Source organism: Hypomesus nipponensis, chromosome 18 (genome assembly GCF_054491055.1).
Source record: "Hypomesus nipponensis isolate SF chromosome 18, ASM5449105v1, whole genome shotgun sequence".
In the NCBI taxonomy this organism is placed as follows: domain Eukaryota; kingdom Metazoa; phylum Chordata; class Actinopteri; order Osmeriformes; family Osmeridae; genus Hypomesus; species Hypomesus nipponensis.
Window position 1 is genome coordinate 15,422,505 of NC_140378.1, and position 13,940 is coordinate 15,436,444.

The following is a 13,940-nucleotide window of genomic DNA, read 5'->3' on the forward strand; positions in this document are numbered from 1 at the left end:
AGCCGTGTAGTTTCCACCTGTCTCTTAAACTACAATTCCCATCTCCTCCAAAAGAGGGCACTACTAGTACATCTACTATAATGTAAAAAGAAACCCATTCCAGTAGTCAGGATCAGAGTAAACCCTGTGTATTTACATGCAATGATGCTTAACCCTGTGTTCCCACTTGCATCATCTGTTTTAGAGTGTAGCATCTGCAGTTCAGACCTGAGTTTTTCTAACAGGTTCACACATCTTCCTTTTGGCCTTGAAGAGATGCTGAACTGTACAGTTCAATGATTTTCATTGAAGTACTGTACTATCCATGGGACCAGTAAGAGGTGGTCCTATTAGAGCAAGTGCTGATTAGACGCTAATCCTTAATTCTTTACACACATGCCTGCTGCACTCAGATACCCTTACCAACAAGCTGAGAGAGGGGCTCATTGAGTGTGTGTGTGTGTGTGTGCACGCGTGCGTGCGTGCGTGCATCCCTTTCCTTAAAGAGCTTCTTTGTTTTCCCAGTAGGAAAAACTGCTTCAATAAAGGACTGCAATGACGCTTCTATTTAGTCCTGTCACATGAAACAACCAGACTGGTTTATTACTGCTAATGTCTTAAAGAGGACCTCCTTAAACGAGCTCCTAAAATGGACTGTGATTGTCGCCTAATCGCGCTACATAGATGGGCCTAAACTAGTATAATCTCTAGTTCCGAAGTTATAGGCCTATCACTTCTCCTAAGAGAAGTTTTCAGCAGCTGAAAGAACAGAGACCAGAGAGCATGCCACACCGTTAAAAAGATACGTGATCCACCCGGCCTATAATCCGTACAGAGGTTTTCGCAGATTATAAGGTTGCCACCCCTCCCGGTTTTCCCGGGATTGTTCTCTTTTTTGAGCGACTGTCCTAGAAATGTATTCTTTCCCGGGACATGAATTGAATATGTAGGTCTATTTCTAAATTTGAATTTCATAGTTTCAAATAAAACCATATTTGAAATTTCCTTCTGATTTTCTATTTTCTTCTTGTTGTGTCCGTAAACAGACAAAACACAGCAAAGATTGGCCATGTTTTATTTGATAGGTAGCGAAATACGAAAGTTTACCATTCACCGACACGTCAATAAACAGTTACTGTTATAAATAGGCCTAGTTCAATATTTATACAAGGCCTATACATGAACTCGGAAACAACAGAAATACTTGTTGCTTGCAGGGTACTTAAAGTATAGCCGAAACCACCGATCTACCTCCAATCCCTTCTGAAAGTATATTTTAGAGATGAATCTATGTGTAAAACTGAAATGAATGGGAATGCGATTTTACGCAGCTCAGTGGAATGTGGATTAGGTGCCAGTGACGTGAACGCGTCTCAGCAGTGAAAGGGTTAATGCACGTGCGTTATTGGGTAGAATGAAGCTAGCTTGTTGCAAGGACAGGATTGGATCTCGGAGGCTGTAGTGTCCAGTAGGCTAGTCTGCTCCTATAGGTTAGCGTCCGTGGATACGGGAGCGGCTTCCGAGCAATGGGGGCGTATTCAACGAAGAGCATGTGCGTCTATGATTGCCATGTTATTATGTCGCCTTTGTGTGCAAGACGACAATCATCTTAATCGTTTTATGACCTAGAATGAGAAAAATCGCGTGTTATTCTGCGAAAGCCTGCTGTATTTCTTCCAGTCTTCTGAAGAGACGTGCGCAAAGATGAGGATGCTGAGAGCGGGTCAGCACGCGCACATCTGGAACAGGACGGGATGGGAAATCCGGTGTCCTCGGGGGAACCACTGAGAAGATGAAAATAATACATCTGTCTTCAATGAGAAATCAATGCCACGCCACAACAGAAAAACCATTTCCTTTCATATTTCGCCTGGCTGCATTAGGGTCATAAATAATCGATAAGGTGACAAACAGGCACCCACGTTGCCGTTGCCAGTGTTGTTATGATAACGGAAAGATTGTGTTTACTCAAGCAATTGTGGGGAACAACCTCTTTACTGTTACTCCAACCTCAGTCGTCTGGGCGGAGTGACACCCACAGCTTGTGTCTGGGATACAGGTACTGTAGTTGACAGGCTAGCCCACAGTGTAGCCTAATTCCACATCTCTATTCCGTGAATGTGTTGAGGGAGCAGCGCGCAGCCTTGGATTGCGTTCTTATAGCTTTTTTTTTACTTGGAGGAACGACACCCAAACAGGTGCGCTTTTGCCGCACCTTTTTTTTCCCTTCAGCGCAAGGTGCGATACTTCTTTGGATGGATCGCAACTTCGCATACCATTCGCCCTTGTAATCTACAAACAGGTAGCTTGTTATTTTATAGGTCATTGGTGTCCACCAGCATCATATCATTCACATGCTTCATCCGTCTGCACCCACCCAGTCCCCATGTGCCCCACATTGGTTAGTGTATCTAGGCTACTGTACCCTACCGTAATTACTCGTGACCGTTGCAGTGTGCCATCATAATATTTACTCATGTTAGTACTCTCATGTGTGAGAATGTTTGTCGGCGTGTGTGTGCGCGCGAGCTGTGCGTCTCGGCGGGGGTGTGGTCGGGTCAGTGTTTAGAGCTAAGGGAGGATGTCCTTCTGAGGATATTGCGCAGTGGGCCGTGAGAGAACCGGTGTTGTTTTGTTGCGACTAATGTACACTGACCTCGATAGCACGGGGTGTGATCCGTAGTGACGATAGGTGAAACATTGGACAAAATAAGCTTTGCAAGATCTGTTGCATTCATAATCCCCGCAAAGGGGACTCTTGGCATTCGATGTTAACTCGTGAGTCGTGAAGGAAAAGTTGTGGATTATAATGAGCTATCATGTTGCTATGCAGTTCATGACAATAGCTGTTGAACATTTTGTTTTTGTAAACAACATACTGATGATGATTCACGACTTTATTCATCAATCAAGCAGTCTCTTTCCCTGTCTCTGTGCCTCTTATACACACATTTGATCTGTCCCAAGTTGTCCTTATTGAATGTGCTGTTCAAGTAATAAGAGAGAGTTAGGCTTTGGCAGTCACAATCCTCTGAGATGATATTAAACCCTGTGTAACCATGGTATTAGAGCTTCTTCTTCTTCTCTCGCTCAGCAAGGCTTTCATGAGGTGGAGAGGATTTTGGAGAGTTATCCTATATTAAAGATAAGGCTTTCCCACAAACCCACAACCACACCCAGTTACACACAGGCACACCACTGAACCCACAAGCACATGCGTTCTGTAACAAACACTGACACATGCGCACACTCTTACAAGATGAACCACACATGGTGGAAAGGGGAGTGTTTTTGTGTGGACTCAAAATAATTTCAGATCAAAGATACAGATTCAAACAGACACTTTGAATACTTCACATGGATATTTCTGTTCCTTATAATTATCATGGTAACGTACTGGGTTTGGAGATCATGGCCGTCCTGCCTACTCCATGGCTAGATGAACTATTATTTGAAGAATCTTTGTTTACTATTATTTCCTACTCACATTTTTGGAATGTCCAATTCTAGCCAGAAACTTAAAGCTACACTATGTAACATTAGAAAACAAAATTTGAGAAACAGCGCCTTCAATTCTTGACTGAATTGCCACGCTTTCCTCCGGGTCGAGTTAGATGATGATACATTTTCTTAATCATACTTATTGTACCTTTAAATAGTTTACACTGTGTTTGTGTGGATCTCAGAGCTGCAACCAATCAGGCGTCTGGTAATGCCAGTCTTTCAGATTGAAATGGTAGTTTAGATAAGGCAGAGATGTTAAGACAGAAGGTGAGGCCGAAACAGAAGCAGACGAGAGGCAGATGAGGAGGGAGGAGGCAAGCACAGACAGATGATGAGAGAAAACGAGAAAAGAGGACATCAGCAGAATAAGTCCAGGAGCTGGTTTTCCATAGACATTGAGAGCAGCAAACCTCTCTGGTGTTTCTCAGCTCTGTAATGATCAGGCTCAGTGAGCTCTAGAGAGCAAACGCCGAGGCATGTTTCAGCTGGTGTGACAGGAGAACAGAGAGCCAAGAATGATAATCAACCCAACTGTGACTCTCTTTGTCTCAGATTTCTGAGTTGGAGAAACAATACCTTGAATAAAGGAACTGGACTGTGGTAAATACTTGGTCATGCTGGCAACTGTGATCATGTTGAGTTCGTAATGTAAGAAAAACACACCCATCTATTCAAACAGTGCTTCTGTAGTTGTGTTGCCATGTAATGAGGGGATTTGAAGGGCACTGTACATCCTGCCTTCTGTCCTTCAGCATAGCTACAGGCAGTATCTCCTGTCCTCCCTCTATGTAGGCCAATGTTGCTGAGCACCTGAAGAAGACCACAGAGAGACCCCGAGGGAGAGAGCAAAGAGAGAGAGAGACAGAAAAGAGTAGAGTATAGTCTACCTCTGCAGAGAAGAGGTAGAGAGAGCGCTGGCTCAAGACCCCCGTGATTAAAGATGGATGAAGGTAGACACACAGGAGGTCCTCACAGGACGGAAACTGGATCACAGTGATGAAAGAGTTAAAAAGAAAAACAAAGAAACACAAATCTTTATTTAATTAACATTACGTGTCATCATTTACATCTCAACAGAAGCCATGAATACAGCTCACAAAACATTTAGGTAAAGAGAGGGATAGTCATTCAGTGAGTGATTGTGCATGTTAACGCTGGGTGGGTGTGTGGATGGGGGATAGGGGGGTCATGCCCTTGGAGGACAGGACAGTTTACTGCAGGCAAATGATTAGAGTAAAACACATTTAAATCCCTTTGATTCAACCATGTGTTGTAATCAACTTATGCTGTAAAATACCCCCCAACACTCACAGGATTGATGCACTGCTGTTGTGGTATTTGACACATTATTGTGTGTGTGTGTGTTTTAAGGTCACAGTCGTAATGCCGCTTGCTGTGGACTATCAGTTTAATAAAGAGCCTGGTGCTGCTCAAGCAGATTAGGACTCCTCTTACTGGGGCTTTTCTCACATACTAGAAAGCACTAACTCATGGTTAAGTCACACACACACACACACACACACACACACACACACACTCCACCTAAACTACTGGGTTTTACGCCTCAAAGCTTTCTCTTTAATTATGTGGCAGTTTTGGATTGCAGACAGGAATACGCACACACACTTAATCTCCACCCATTCCATGCCACATTACATAGACACCCTGTATACCATGAGAGGTTCAACAGTCAAGGGCAGCTCAGATATTTTTCTATTGTATTCTAGGATATGTTGATTAATATTTACTGGATACCTCGCCCTCTGTTGTTTTGTTAAGGGGTATGAATAAATTATGTTAATGGTCTCTGTCACTGGTAGATGGATTCTCACACTGAGGGTTGTGAAGGTATCAGTCCTCACAGAAATCGGGCCTGGGGCAGAACTTTATTGTCTCCTGGATTAAAAGCAAAAACAGAAATATTTTAGTCTCAGGTCTTTCTGAAAGAAACATCGATCTTTCACAGTAACACTTAACTTTGTTCCTGTGGGCTGTCTGATGGGCTTGGTCGGCTTCTACAGATGGACCCACAGAAGAACTGATATAGGAGAGAAGGACAGGGGAGAGAAAGAGGGTTGGAGCAGAGGAGATTGTTAAAAGGAAAAAGGTTCTTCCCAGAGACAAATTGATTGGACAAGGAGGCACTGTGGGCTTGATGTGTGACCAATGGGAGCAGTATGTGTGCTAAGAAGAGGCATTTGGATTGGCTCCTACTTCTGGGGGTGGGTAGATGGAAACCTTTGTGATCATAAATCAGTACTGTATAATTCACAGTGTACAGCAAGGGAATAGCTCAGGCTATATGGTAAATGTTGACCTTGAGATACAAATACTATTCGTTTTCTATGTTGTCCTAACTAACAGAATCCTCTTCATCACTTCTTTGCAAAACAAACCCCTAGAGGAAACCAACTAGAGCAGGTTGTAAGGTGGAACACATGGACTGGTATTGGTTCCTGGAGCTGGCCATGAACTTCACCTAAGGTTATCTGTCCAGACGTTTGGATAACAGTCACTCTGCCAGCACAGGCTGATCCCCCCCCCCCCCACCCCCCCCACTACTACACCCAGGGGTGAAAGGTTATTGGCTGGCCTGCTGGTGCAGCCAGCCTATGATATGCAGCTATTTTTAGTAAGGGATTTTCTACATTGTTGCCATGCAGTGGTTGTTTCTCGTCCGCCAACCAACAGTCTTCTCTTCACAAAAATGGTTATCTTCCCCCTCTCTCTTTCCCCCTCTCTCTCTTTTGCTCTCTCCCTTTCCATCTCCGGTGTTGTGTTCTGTCTTTGACTGTACAATTTATCTCAGGCAGTGCATTGGTACTGGGGATAAGTCGAATGGAGACAGATCTGCTACTCCCTCTGCGATTCACTCAGGCAGAAATATGTAGGTCAACTTAGGAGGCAAACACCTCGCTGAGGCAGCAGGGGGAGAGAGAGAGAGAGAGAGAGAGACAGAGAGAGAGAAGGAAAGAGAGAGAGAAAGAGATAGGAGGCTGAGAGGAACATGCAAGTAGGGAGAGGGAAACCGTTACGACAAATGTACCATCATGGAGATCATGGAGATGCATATGTCTGCATGAATATGGCAGCCGGTGACTACAAATATGAGATGCTTGCCGATCGGCCATTTGTTGCTTTTTCCTCTTTGCTCCTCTCCTCCCTTTGCTACATTAGACAAAGAGGAATTAAATTGATAGTGACGAGGTGTGTGAAAAATAACCAGCAGAAGTGTCAAGGACGGGCACCACGGAATGGGGAATAAACGGAACGATAACAACGAATGAGAATACATTATTCAGCACAGTCTCACAACAAGAGACAAGATAGGGGATAGAAAACACATATGGCCTGGAAGGAAAGGGAGATATAGAAGAGGAGAAAACATCACAACGGAGCCTGAGAAGGATTGAAGAAAGAGGGGAGGGCTGAGAAAACACAAGCAAGCTTTAGAAGGAAGAGAGAAACACAGAGGAGGCGAGAGAAAACATGGTGTAGAGTAGACTGATTAAGAGCCAGCTGGCAACGTCAGGTGTGAGAAACCAACTGCCTTCAAGCTCATCTAACTACTGACAGTAATTAGTGCAGAGAGAGGGAAAAGTTGGCATTAAGTCGTACAGAGAATTGCTGTTGATGTTCTGGAAACAAACTGTATTAACTGAACCTTTGTGTGTGATAAGGTGTCTTCCTCCCCTTCCTCTCCTTCCTCCCCTTCCTCCCCTTCCTTTCCTCCCTTTCACCCCGGAACATCTTCCTCTCCTCCTCTTTCCTTACCCTTTCCTCCTCCTTTCCATGTCCTCACTCCCTCTCTTCTTTCTCCCCCTGCAATTCTCCTCCTTCTCCTCCTCACATCCAGCAGCATGAACTCGTTTTCTGAGGTGTCTCACAGGTTTGCCAACTACCCAGAATGCTCAGCATCTGATTTATGTTGTGACCCTGACCGGAACACACTGGACAGAGACATCAGTCCTCAGTGAATAGAGGAAGAAGGCAGGGGGGCGTAGATGGGGAGTAAGGAAAAGGAGAAAAGGGAATGTAGACAGAAAGTGGATTCAGGAGAAATAAAGGAAGAATGGTGTGTGTGTGTGTGTGAGTGTGTGTGAGTGTGTGTGTGTGTGTGTGAGTGTGTGTGTGTGTGTGTGAGTGGTTACAGTAAAGGACTCATGCTTGTGACACACGTACACACTTACAAAAACACACACTTCTATGTCCTTGAACTGGATCTAGCTGAATATGTTTTGAAAGTATGCTACAGTCACTACACTGCGTCCACGCGAGACCACTGCAGCCAGTCAAACAGCATCACAGCCTGTGGACAGTCATGTTCGCTCTGCAGTAGCCTGGATACAGACCCAGTAGGCCCAAACACATGATGAGTCTGAGTCACCTGCCTTCATAACACCCTCCTACACACCCTCCTCTGACACACACCACAATGAGAACAGGTAAGAACGGGAAAAGGTTTGTGGTCATGCAGGCCATTGTTCAATGTGAGATTTGTGGCCAATAATCAAACCCCCCCCATGATCGTAGCTTGAGATGGTTGCCTTGTCTCTACCCTTTTATTTGAGCCAGACCAGTTAGAATTTTGTGAATTTACACAAAAGCCACTTGTTTTTCTGGAAGTGGTGACTGGTGCTATTGAAGGTGTGAACTTCTCCACCCTGCAGTCTATTTTAGCACCAGTAGGGGCACTCTTGATCAACGTTCACGCCTCCCGTTCTCTCATTAGGTCAGCTGGCCTTGAAATACACACACACACACACACATACACACACTCATCCTTACACATACATGTTTCTATCAGTAGTTGTGTATATGTCGTTGTTGAATGTGTGGCACAATGAGTGGTGTCACAGAGCAGTAATAGTGATATGCTGACAGACAGACTGTGCTGAGAGAAAAGGAGGGGGGGGGGCGTGGAACCCCTGCCCTCAGGTGTTATGGGAAGTATGTGTGGAAAAGGCCTGTTCTAAACCAGGTGTTCCGTCCTGTCTCTAAACTGACATTCTTTTAACAGTTATCAGGGTATTTTTGCTGTTTTTTCTCTAAATCTGTGATGTTGTTAGCTGCTAGTTGTAAAACACAATTTAATCATGAAGCATATTCACCCCTCTCAAGCTTATCACTTCTCATGATCTGAATGACCCTGTCTTTTCTCTTATATTTATGTCCCTCTCTCCTTCTCCTCCCCTGTTCTGACCGGATGATTACCCCTTGACTGCCAGAATCCCCTCCACACCCTCTTCCTTCCATCCCTTCTTCCCTCCAGCAGCTTGCCTACCTGTGTGTGTGTGTGTGTGTGTGTGTGTGTGTGTGTATGTGTGTCGTGGAGCAGGTCCAGACAGGCTCTGAGATTTGACATCAGGCTCAATGTTTGGGTTAGCTGACATGAGGGCTGGACAGCTGTAGACAACCTCCCCTACACACACACACACACACACACAGTATACACACCTCAGCTGCAGCTGCTCATTCACCTCAGACTAGAGGAAGAGCTTGTGGGGAGAAACGCTGGAAGGCTAGGCAGCCAGGAGACAAGGTCTCTAGGAAGGACACTAGGAAGGTAGGGGACTAGGGACTTATCCACCATCAAAGACTTACAATCTAGCTTCACTCCACTCACTATTATTATAGTTTCATTAATGAAACTCTTATCCCAGCGGGTTCTAATCTTTCAGTCTTTGAAGGTTCTTTCAAGGAAAGAACAAAAACAACAACAGCAGCAATACTGTTTTCCTTCTTCTAAAAGCTTCCTGAAGCCCAGGTCTTGTGCTTTGACACTGAGTGCTGTTGAGATGATTGCTCCTCAAAATGTGTCCGACATACTCAGATTTAAAGTTTGAAGATGGATGTCACTGCAGTTTGTATGAACCCCAATATACACACATAAAAACACTCACAAACACACACACACACACACAATTCACAGTGGATGTTGCCTGCAGAAACAGAAGTGTGTGTGTGTGAGTGGCTGTGTTTCTCTCCTCTGGAAGTGCTCCTCCAGCTCTATATCAAAGCTATGCATCGAGACGCCGTCCGTTTGAAGTTCCTTTGCTTAAGACCCAGAGATAGGCTCCTCCTGTATATATAACTCTGTGTGTGTGTGTGCGTGTGTGTATGGGTGTGTGTGAGAGAGAGAAATGAGAGTTTGTGTGTGTGTATGTCTGGTTCCACAGACACAGACTAACTGCTATCGACTAGCAGCTAATCATTAGGGGAGTTAGCAAAAATACACAGCATCAAAGACCCACACCGAATCAGATCGCAACAATTAACTGAAAAATACAATACAGCAGGATGCCAAAAAAAGTTATTTTAATGTTGTAAGTTATTATACACGGTTATTGTAAAGTTAGTGAGATTGACAGTTTAGGAAGATTGTTGTTGCCATGGTTCCTGGTTACGTAAATATGCATGTAACACCATTGTTTTCAATATTTGGTTGAATGGAGGTTGCTGGAAACTTAAGGGGTTGTTGTAGGCTTGGGTTTGACTGGCTTCCCCACACCTCAGTAAAGATGACATTGTCATGGACAGGACTAATGGTTAGAGTTGATGGTTATATAAGAGGTTTAGGTTATACTGCTGACTATCAGCAGGTGGTTGAGTAAGGGTTACTGGCAGGGCTGGGTGTTAATGGCTTCATGAGGTCCCAGTCAGGCTGGGAAGGGACATAGTGGAGCACTGAGGAAATGTAGGAAGTTGTGTTGAAGGTTTTCTGATGACTGGGGCTGGGCTGTCATCCTGTCAGCTGGGAGAGGAAGTCAGGAAGGGAGGGAGCAGGGGGGGGGGGAGGTGAGAGGGAGGGAGGGTACGGGGGAGTGAGAGAGAGAGAGAGAGAGAGAGAGAGAGAGAGAGAGAGAGAGAGAGAGAGAGAGAGAGAGGTTTGGAGAGGATGTAGTTATGTTTTGATGACATGATAAAGATGAGAAGCACGCTAATATCAGTGATGGCTGGGTTTGGTGCTGTAGTCCTTTGGACTGACTGGAACACTGAAACATCACTGACAATGACCGCTGGAGCTTGCAGAGTGTAATAATAGAAAGTTGCCCTCTGACAGTCAGGGTTATCGAGATGTGGAAAACATTCTCTTTACCCAGCATTTTGATTTAACACATGTTCTATATCAGGTGCTCCGTGCTCAAAGCATAAAAATGACATGATCAGCCATGCAGGGTAAGTAGTGGGTGTAAAGGAGATAATACTGTCTGCCAGTAAAGACCAAGCCCACATCTAAGGGCGACTCTCTACTCACAGAGCTTGAACAAACACTGGATTAGAGAGGACCACAGAGGGGGAGGGGGAGGATAGAGGTGTAGAGGTGGAAGAGGAGGAGGAGGAGGAGAAGAGGAGGGAGGTCGAGGACATGAGAGGCAGAGAGGGAGCAGGAGAGGGGGCAGGAGAGGGAGCAGGAGAAGGAGAGGTAGAGGGGAGAATGTGGGGGGTGATAGGAGAGGAGACAGGCATAAGGAGGTGAGAAGCGAGAGATCTGAAGGTTCTTTACTGGATTATGGTAACTCCTAGAGAGGCAGAGAGAGAGAAAGAGAGAGAGAAAGAGAGAGAGAGAGAGAGAGAGAGAGAGAGAGAGAGAGAGAGAGATCCTGCCAACTGGCACATGGGGTTTGGGAGTTTAATCTATGACGTGTCAAAATCAAAATGTACTACTCCATTGCACCTTCTGCCCTCCTCCCCATCTCCTACTTCCACCCCCTTTTACCCCCTCCTCCACTGCTTCACTGTACCCTTCTTCTCCCCCTCTACCCCTCCCCCCTCTCTTCTCCTCCCTCCCTGCTCCGACGGGGGTGTAGCTCTGTTCTTGGCTGGGTGGGCTCTATTGTCTCAGTCTGTGTAAATCTCCGGGTGCTTATGAAGCAAAGGACAGTAGGTCCTGCCTGTGTTCCTTTCTCTGTGTCCGTGAGAACCTTCAAATACCAGGGAAGCCTCCAGCTGTTTACACGTCCACGTCCAGTATTATTTGAGTATTAGAGTATTCGAGTTTGCGTTGGCTATCTAAGTACTTTACAGTGGATTTTGGAAGATGACATTAACAATAATATCAATCTGTAATTGGCCTTTTAATTTATTGTTGTATTTTCAGGACACATGGACTTAAGAATGAATTTTTATTTTAGTAATATTGTGTGGGGAAATTAGATCATTGAGACAATACCAATAATCAAAGATATTATCCCCCCCCCCCCCATCAGTTTACAGTTTACATTGAAATGCTTCTTTGATCTGCCCACCATCTTATTTGACCCCATAGCCGTGACTGTGTGGGTAGCTGTGGAGTTAACACCCATGACTGAGCGTTTGAGACATTAGTCACCCCCTGGGAGACAGAGGGCTAAAAAGATGGACCAAAGGAAAAGGGGTACATGTGGGATGATCTGTTTAACAGATGGCCTCCCCCGATGCAACACAACCATTTGGTGCTTTAATAACACCAGGACTCACTCGCTCACTCTCACTATTGCTCGCTCTCTCTGTCTGTATGTGTGTGTGTGTGTGTTAGAGCCAGCAGGCCCTAGTAGTAGTTGATAACTCCTCCACTGGATTATCTGAACTCTAATAACTCTGTCTGAAACCACTCGGCCTGTTGTCCTTCTGTTTCCCAAAACATCCATCAGAAAGACATCCACTCTGCTGCCCCATCCACCCTGCGCCTGACTCTGTCTGAGGACAGGGGATGTTCTACTCAGGATTACAAGCTGGTGGACTTTGTTGCTGATATTCACTGTGTGCACAGTCCATCACATACGGATCTGTCAAAGCAAATCCATTTGTGTTTGGACTGTGCACTGTTGTTGTTGTTGTTCTCTGTCTGGTACTGTGATGGATGGATACACTTTAGTCAGGGTTCATACTGTCACTGGACTTGTGTGAGTGGAGGGCAGTCTGAACCCTATGCTTACGCACATACCACACACACACACACACACAAACACAGAGAATACCCTGTGTTTGAATGGGGGGAAGTCAGGCAGGGTTTCAGAACACAGAACATCTCCTGGCCCTTCCTGGAATTCTCCCTGGGTTGCCACGGAATTCCCACACGGTTGTGTGTGTGTGTTTGTGTGTGTGTGTGTATGTGAGAGAGAGAGAAAGAGAGAAAGAGAGAGAGAGAGAGAGAGAGAGAGAGAGAGAGAGAGAGAGAGAGAGAGAGAGAGAGAGAGAGAGAGAGAGAGAGAGAGAGAGAGAGAGAGAGAGAGAGAGAGAGAGAGAGAGAGAGAGGGAGAGAGAGAATGCATGCAACCCTGAGTAAACGCAGCGCACTTTTGGTCCATACTGGGATTGCCACTGTTTAAGACACACAAACACATGGCCTTCGGTGTGGTAATGTTGTCTATTTTATCCTCGACTTGTGACAAGCTAAAGTAGTAGGAAGATCTGACAGTATGTATTTCCATGTGCAGCAGTCTTGCATTTGATCGTAAGTAAAGGTCTCCATTGAAATGACTATGTTTATGAGAGACCGACATCCAGGACAGGGGCCAGTTTTCTTAATTTAACCTAATCTAACCTAGTATTGTGTGGTTTCCCCGTTACACATATTGACTCTGACTGTTATATAAATATTAAGAGAAAAGTATTGCTCCGTTCTGCGAATACTAAGAGTGTGACATTCGGCCAAAAATTGCATGAATAAAACGAATAAGTGGCCTACATGGACTGCCGTATTTACAAGTGCTTAATGTGCTTTAAACGGATTTAAGTGCCTCTCTGCAACTATTATGCAAACAAATGTATCGAAAGACCGCCAAACCCTCTTCGTTGAATGTGAATGGTAAGAAGCTACTGTAAGCAGGGATACCAATTCATTTGTAAATCCATGTTCTTTCAATGGCCTTATTGCCTGGGAACGGGTTACCCTGTTGGTTCCTCATCCATAATCGTCCAAGACTGTCCTGCCATCTCAGTCAAATGATTAAAACACCATTTAGATTTTCACCGGAATGTTTTGAGTTAAAAACTTAACAATGCAAACGCAATATGTCACTTACTGCAATCTCACTTGAAAAGTACTCATTCACTAGCACAAAGTAACTACAATAAAATAAAATAAATTCTATGAAGACTTCAACTAACCAAAGTGTAAACCAAATACTTGTTAAACAACGATACTCTTTGTCAAATTGCCTAAAATTAAACTTCTATTTGTAATAGCAGATACTGTAGATTAAGCATCTTCGGAGGACGAAACCAAGTGAGAAAGATAGGGAGACTGTTAATAAAAAAAAGTTTACGATGCCAAAAGAAAGATATTGAAGGTACATTAATAGTAATATACGCTACCTTACTTTTAATGTAACGACACTCACATCCTCTAAAATACGTAAAGTCAACCTAAAACGTTTTTGATGTATGTGTTTTTATAGCTACCCCTTTTCGTGGTTGGTTACGCCCCGGCGAACAGAGCCAGCCTGCTGCTGAGGATACCAACCTGAACGAAG